The sequence below is a fragment of the Dermacentor variabilis genome, chromosome 5 (genome assembly GCF_050947875.1).
Source record: "Dermacentor variabilis isolate Ectoservices chromosome 5, ASM5094787v1, whole genome shotgun sequence".
Taxonomy (NCBI): Eukaryota; Metazoa; Arthropoda; class Arachnida; order Ixodida; family Ixodidae; genus Dermacentor; species Dermacentor variabilis.
The window spans coordinates 73,927,995-73,936,427 of record NC_134572.1 but is presented as its reverse complement, the minus strand read 5'-3'; positions in this window follow the sequence as shown (position 1 = coordinate 73,936,427).

Genomic DNA, 8,433 nt, shown 5'->3' with positions numbered 1-8,433 from the left:
ACTGCAGTATAGCTGTCCCACTTCGAGCTGCAAGAAGTATGCTTCTGGCTTGTGATAGCGGTGAATGATCAAGAGGGCCAGCAAAACGTGACCTGCGCTTCCTGTTGCACTCGCGAAACCGTGGTGGGATAGCCGTTTACGTAAATATTCAGTGAAGCGGTTTCGTGGCATTTTCTCAGGTGCACGGAACGCCGGAATTTCCTAATCAGATGTAATAGAAAGAAAAAGGGAACGGATGAACGAAGGAAAGGAAAAATATAACTCGGAGGCCAAATGAGGATGGAGGTGGATGTTGTTGCGTACTCCAGGGTAGCGTATCGTACTGCTGCCGAGTTGTAGCGGCGCCTGTTTATCGAAGCTCGACCGACATTACTATTGAGTAGCGTGGCGTTGTCGATGGGCTGCAGGCATGCGGTAGACCATGGCGACCAGGCAAGGACGAGACTATTTCTAGTGCGAAACTTGCACGGTTTATTCAAAGGTTGGTGAAAGATGACTAGAAGAGAATGAAGTGTTCTAAAAGTACATTTCGGAGCCCCTTAAATAGGCTCTCTACAATCGTGGGAGGGATCTTGCTCCCGTCGACGTCAGGTGACAGGCACAGAGTCTGGTTTGTGGATGGGCGTCCGGCCTCCGTATATACCAAGCCGCAGGTCCGTCGACATTTTTCCTTTCTTCTGGGCGACGTTGGTTCGCGGAAAGGGTGTTCCGCTACCGCAGATACCAAGCCTGCAGCAAGGAATGAGCCTCCCGCCTCCGGATATACCAAGCCGCAGGTCTGGGAATGTAGACGCTTCTTCCTTTCTTCTAGGCGACGTTGGTTCGCGGGAAGGGCGTCTAGTTGCGGAAGGGCGACTGATCCATTCTCCCAGTTGACGATTTCGCGAGCGCGCCTCTGCAGGCGGCAGTCCGCGGTCCTGGGAATAGTAGACAGCTGAACTCTTTCGCGCGTTGCTGTTTCGCGGAAGTTCTCCTGCAGAGCTTGACAGTCCGAGGAAAGGGTCCCTCTAAAGTCGCGCACACACAAAAGGGGTCTGTAAACACTGCGGGGCTTTCACCAGACCGGCATACACTCGAAACAACCATAGCGAATTAGGCAATCGCACTTCGTTTCGATGAGGCATGGTGGGCGAGAGTCCTTTTTGCACGGGGACGGGGTGCTCTAGCACCCCGTCCCCGCCAACCGTAACAATGTCGAGAGATAAAAGTAAAGACAGGGTTCAAATGATTCCGTAAAAGGAACAGTCACGCGTAAGGCTTAAGAAAGGGTGAAGTGGTTTGAATGCGTATTGTGAATGGACGGGAAGTACACAGGTAAGAAAGAAACGAGGATTGATTTTAGTGGCAGGGACAGATCCGGTCGGCCGAAGAAAAGGTGGCACGTTACTATCGAGGAAGGCGCTCAAGCCGCGACGCTCTGTGCGTATAGGCTAGGTAGGTTGAAATGGATCAAATGAGTAAGAATAGTTTTCACGTGTCGTCATGGACGCTGTTTCTCATCATGCCAATGTCTCAACGCGCCGGTTGCGATGACGTAAGCTCACTATATTGCCACGCTTGCATTGCTTGGCTTTTTGACGTTGGCTGTACTTCACCCGATTACCACTGTTATCAATTTGTCGGTTAGCGCAAGAAGTGCCTGTCGGGCTGTCATGTTTCTTGTTTACGCAGCTTCTCGACGTGTTAGTACCCCAAGATGACGGCCACGATGATGTCAGTGCAAACGACCTAAACCGCAACGCCGCCACTATGCTTATAAGCCGATCTCGAGCCTGTCACATTTCCTTGTATTAGTAGATGAGGGCAGAATGTCCTTTAAATTGATTTTGGTCATGGAGGAAGGAAAAATATAGGAGGGAGCATTACATCACGCAGACAGCCTTGGCAAGCGAACAGTGGTGGCCCAACACGTGACATCTTGTGTCAAGATCACGGAGCAAGAATCGAGATTTGCTGAGACGTTTTGTTCCTAGTAGCTATGTCAGTCTTTTCTATTTGGTGCGCACTTGTTCAGCTGCCCTGCCGTGGCTCTGCCTGCAGAGCGAAAACACTAAAACCAACCGCACACTTTGACATATGATCACGTGTTGGGCCACCACTAGCCCACCATGTTCGACTTCAATCGCATTGCAGTATGCTTCCTCCTCTTTTTTTTTCTTCCTCCATGATTTTGGTCATGGACGCTGCCATCTTGAACTGCAGTACATTCTTCTCACTTTTGCACGTGGTGACGCCAAGTTGACGAGCTCGTGAAACGCCGAACATGTCTGTACAGCTTTGGGAGGCCTACGAAAGAATCGGAAATACGTAGCACGCGTTGGTCATCACAGTTGAGAAATGCACGTGTTCACCGCCCTTTCAGACTACGCACGGCGGGACATCGCTTGCTTGAAGTCTGCTAGGCTCACTGTGGCAGAGGGAATCTGCCGATCGTTCGTAGACATGGGCGTGGCGATATGGGCTTGTTGGTCAGTCATCACTGAAAGGTATCTGTACAGCGCAACAAAGCAAGGACACAATAAGAAACGAAGACGAAGACAAGCGCTTGTCTTCGTCTTCGTTTCTTCTTGTGTCCTTGTTTTGTTGCGCTATACAGATACCTTTCAATGTTTGTAGACATGGCGTGCCGCTGTGGCTCTCTGTTTGGGGTGCTCTGCCGCTGAGCCAGAGCAGCCAGGTCGTGGGTTCGATTCTCGGCCGATAGGAATAGAAGTCGAAAACGGTCGTGTGCCAAGCTTTCGCTGTACGACACAATTAATAGGAGGCCCCCACTACTGCGTGTCTCATAGACCCTCGTGTTACACTCGGTCATTGAACCATATCGGATCACTTTGTCGGACTGTCATGGCCATATATGGCCTTTGCTTCAACAACGACAACAATGCACTGCCACCATCAGCTTTATCTTTGAATCATTGACAGAAATGGACGATGGTGAGCTGAACCAACGCCTCCGCTAGCAGGCCTGTGCACTCTGCATTATAATGTCATGCTACTTGGACCGAAATTTCTACTGTCAAGCCCGACGTAACGAAAGATGTGACGTCAAAATCACCCCGCCTTACTTTGGAGCAACCCCATTAGATTTTATGGCAGTCGGGTAAGGTAGCATGACGTCGTAGAACGAAGTGCACAGGCCTTGTGCTATCTAGGAGGCCTTGCCAGAGCTTGGGGAAACTAAGCGATAACGAATCAAACGGGATTCTGGTCATTGGACCCATAAACCCTACTCGTCATCGTCCATTTCTTACATGCGTCGATATTACTAAACTATTTGCTTTTTCCTATCGTTTAATTCGTCATTGGCGTTGCGCCGCCCTATCAGCTGGTTCGGCCACTCATCGCTATACGGCTATAGGAAAATAGCATAACCGAAAGAGATCGGTTTAAGATTCACTTTCTTTTTTATGCGGTACATCTACCTCTTTCTCCTCTTTTTTTATATTCCGAAGGGCTATGTTTTCTTTTCACGGCCATTTTGCCTGCGGTCTTAATGCTACATGACACCGCCTTCACAACGTTTCTGTTCTCGTTTTTAGCCGTTACTGGTACAGTTGCGTTATTGATAAGTGTTGAGTGTTGTGGTGATTTCTCTGTGCTTCTATTTCAAGGGCGGTTTCCAGGGATACCGTCCGTCTCAACTCTCGTGCATGAATTTGCGATTCTCTTGTATTACATTAAGTTAAGCTTGGCCTTTCCTCGAGGTTGTTTCGGGTATGGTTGCTGGTCGTTTGTTCTAGTGTCGCGTTTGCTAATGTAAAATTTATTATCCTTGTGTTAGTATCTATAAAAAGCAAGATATGCAAAAAGAAGGAGGAGGTATGACGTTCGCATGGTTTTTGGAATTTGCGTAAGGTGGTATTGCAATGCAAGGCAGATATTAGGTGCTGCTAGCGCACGTGTCACAGAATTGCGCATAGGGGTTATACGCATCTCGTCTGTACCTGATCAGCTCCAAAGCGATTCAGCTTTCGTTTGTGTTGCTAATGCGTCACGTTCATGCTGTGACCACGCCTGGACTTACGGGGGTCACAGCGCTGGAAGCTACATGCGACGAGTAAGCTGCACTGACCGTTCACGATTATCTGTGAGACCAATATAGGGAAAATATAATATATTGTCGAGAACTTAAGTAGAACCCTGTCTTTCCGCGCCAAAGGTGTGAGCAAGAGGAAAAGAGAACTCCATGCATGCACTTGTGCCCGTGACACCGTCCAAAAACATAGAATGTGGAAATGGCTCAAAGAGGCAAATTTTTCGGCCGTAGCTATGCCTATAGAAGGAACTAATACGCTGCGAGCAAACGAGATCCCTTTGTTCCAGAGAATCGAATTCGATGTGTTCCTGCTCCTCTGTGGTCGTTATTAAGCTGCGAGTGCATACAGGATTGTATGCAGGATTGGTGCTTTGTGTTCATTTCTGCGGCGGTGGCCACTTCCGCCTTCGAGACGAGGAAGAGCTAACGAGGCACCGCTCCCCCCCTCCCCGCCTTTCTTTTTTTGTGAGCCGCAACTCCCGGAACTGGGTTGGCCGCACGCGATCATTATAGGGGCTGCGTGATTTGGTGACCGCGGGCTTGCTGAAGGTCTGCCGATAGCTATGGTGGCCGCACGTTCCGGGCGAAAAAATACAAATAGGAAGCTCGTTTCGGGGAGCTTCGTGTAAGGAATGGGTTCTGGACGAGTCTTCCGGAAGCTGCGGTCTGCGTGCATCCGTGGCACGCTGGATGGAGGCGGGCGAGAGCCTTCGCTTGCTTCTAACTGGACGCCCGATGCGTCGCTGCTCCGTATGAGAAAGACGAGGAGCGTTAATGAGGAGCGTAGTACTGCAGCAGCGTTCACGTGATAAGAATGTATTGACGGATTTGTAGCGAGAAAGTACAGGGAACGATTCGTGCACAACGCAGCGCGTGGAACGCCGCAATTCTATTCCAATTCGTTTCCTCTTCGCGCTTCATCAGAGGTTTAGGCGGTGCCCCGCATACGCTGTCATCAAGATCGATCTGTCATGAGCTACGGGTGATGCGAAAGGAACAGAACGAGAGAGAGAGGGGGGGGGGGTGTCGCTACATTTTATTGACCCTGGTTCGATTGCCGCATGTGGCAGTTTAAGTCACTTAAAGAAACAAAGCCACTGTCACACTGAAACATGATTTGCTTCGATGCGTTAATGTCGAGACTCGGGCTCACTTTTTGTTTCAGCTGGTTTACCACCGCTTTCTCAAATTATCCTTGATTTCAAGTTCTTCCTCTTATCCGTTGATGGGCATGTTTACGGGGGCAACCCTTTTGAAAAGGGGCGGGGAGAAATAGTCACCTAGCCTGCTTGATTTAATCAGGTTTTACTACATAAAGCGCCATCTAGCCTTTTGCCCATCTGCTCTCGATATTTCGTATTTAAGAACTCTGTCACTATATTGTACCATTACCTACGCTTGCGATGGCTACGCTTCTATCAATCTGTTGCCTGCCTTTTTTCCACCAATTCTCTAATCGTCTCTTACTTATCGTGACAGCTGAGCAGCTAATTCTTCCATCTTCATTGAATCCCAACGAATTCTGGAAAGTAGACACTCCCTACTGGTCTCGCTGGATGAATACCTTGGTATTCCATTACGATGTGCCAAGTCTTTACCGGGATTTTTTTGCAGCACATACATTAGCACGCGCAGTAGCGGGCTACGTAGGGTCTTCTCCCACTTATCCGAGGTAGAGTCGGGCGGAGCGTTTCTACACTCCCAGAGCACGTGTTTGAGTGTCGCCGCACGAGGGGCACTCGTCGTCGGGGTAGGCGTCCGGGTAGATGATGTGTAACGTGGCAGGGTTGGGACAGGTATGGGTCTGTAACAAGCGTAGCGTTAGCGCTTGCGGCCTGTTTAGTTTGGGGTGCGGGGGCGGACAGAGACGTCGTCCCAGGTAAAAGTGTATAGTGATTTCGTTGTACATTACTGGGGCATCCCTGTTTGCCTCCAACTCGTGACGTTGTTGCCCGGGGGTGACGGCGCGGTCGTTAAGCGCGCGCACAGCGTCGTGGGATGTCTCGTTGAGTAGAATCCAGGCAGATATTACTTATACCACTGCTGTTGCTTGCGCTACAGTAAAACGTTCAGCGATTCAGGTTCTAAGCAGCACACGAGCTCGTAACGGCATACGCCCTTAGGAGCAATTCTACAGTGTAAGAGCTTTCACAGTCTAAGCTGTAATGGGCTCATTCCAATAGCCGCTTCAATTGGCGATGTTGTTTGCCGCCGCCGCCGGTTTCCGGCGTACATCGCAGTTATCGCCAGGCTCCTACCCACTGTGGGAGATCGGCAAAAGATGGTTGGATTCTCTTGAGGAAGAAAGAAGTCATAGGTCGACGCCATACATACAGGAAATACGTGTATGGCATACCTAAATAAATCAAGCAAGCCAGGTGACTGTTTGTCATCGCTCCTGTTCAAAGGCGATGCTAATAAATCATTACAATCATCATCATTAACATCGTATCGTGCCACTTGTAACGCGATGCCCTTCCTTCCAAAGGCTGACCTTGCCCCCATCGCAGGCGTCTTTCAAGATGATGTTCAGGATACAGAGGCCCAGGCGCGCGCGCGGGCCGCCCGGAGGAAAAAGCTATATCCCTCCCTACCCTCCCCCTTGAGCCTTGCGCGTGACGGAAGGCGGCGCGCTTGCTCCCTCTCGTACGCGAGATGGAGCCGCGATCGCCGAATCATCTTCGCACGCGTTTTCACGCGCATACAGCACGCGTCCCCGCGCGCCGTATGTGCGCCGTACGCGCCCTTGGACTTTACACGGAACCTCACGGCGCCGGCGACGCCGGTGGTAGAAATGCGCTTGGAGTGCCCATACAATTGCTAAGGAGATGTATATAAATGCTAGGTTGAAGAACACGTACTGATAAAGCATACTTGGTTAGCTCAAGCAGGCTAGGTGACTGTTACCTAGCCTGCTTTGCCATTTTACCAATAAATCATCAGCATCATCAGCATCCAAATGTGGCACTCGCCCCGCCACGTGAAATGTGCGCCGCGTAGCGTCTACGTGTGCAAGGATGGAATAGGATTTATTTATAGGAAATACAGAGAGGTCGACCTGAGCTAGTGCGCTCTAGTCTGCTACTCTGTACTGGGGAAGAGGGAAGGGGAGTGAAAGTACTGGGATGGATGATGATGATAAGAGAAGTGGTGAGTGCTTATGTACATGAGTCAGTTGTCTTGCTAGAGCCGCTCGTCGAGCTTGGTGTCCTGCAGAAACTTCAACAATAATTTTGTTGCACGCATTGAAATTGCAGTGTCAGGCCATGGGCCGAGGATAGCTTCCTCCGACTGTGGTTGCGTGCCAACGCTGGCTAAGAAACTTTCTAACGTCCTTCGCTCCAGCATATATGCTGATCAGTCGCACAGTACGTGTTGCAGTGTTTCAGGCCTCTGGCAGTGTTCACAATCAGGGCTGTTCGATTGGCGCGTAGCGACGGATGAAAGCAACGCCCAGCCGAATCCTGTGTAGCAATGATGTTTTGCTCCGTGTAAGCTTCGGGGGCAAACAGAATTTACCGTCTGGGTCTGTCATATGTAGACGTCTGTGAATGTTGTCATAGTGGGCTCTGTAAGCTTTTGTAAGGTCCTGCATGAGTGCCTTGATCATGGAGTTGGTGTCAGGTAGCGAGTAGGCAATCCGTGCTTCATCAGAGGAAGAGGAGGCCGATCTTGCCTCACTGTCAGCGAGTTCATTGCCAAAAACGCCACAATGACTAGGCACCCATTGAAAGGTGATCACGTGGCCACTTAACTCGGCACTGTGATGAAGTTCGACGATTTCCTGCACGAGCAGGTAGTAGGTTCCTCTCTTTAAAAAGTATTTTAGCACCTGTAGCGCTGATTTGGCATCGCACAATATCGTCCATTTATGAGGTGTCTGCGTTCTCATAAAACGGACAGCCTCCCGTATTCCCGCAAGTTCCGCAGCCGTAGATGTCGATTTGTGGTCTAATCTAAATCGTCGAGTAATTCCAAGTTGTGGGATTACAAATGAGGCCGTTGTGGCAGATGGCCTGACCGAACCATCGGTATATACTTGTACAGTCCCACTATATAATGTAAATATATGGGACAGGGTTAACTGTTTCAAGCCAATGAAGGAAACGTGAGATTTCTTCATAATTCCGGGATCTGAAGCCTCACTAGTGGTCTTGGCAATGTCCATGGAGGTGTCGCGGGGATGTCGGTGGCCTGGAATCTTGCAGGTATAATGCTTGCGTGACATGCAATAGCTTTAGAAAAACTACAGTCAAGGTTGGTGCTTGGAAGTGTTGACAGTTGATGGTGTAGGTGTCTGGTTAGCAAGCGAAGATAGGTTCGCGCAGGTTCACAAGACCTGTATATGTCGATTGGACAAGCCCGTGCTTCCGCTATTGTGCCCTTAGTTGACGTGC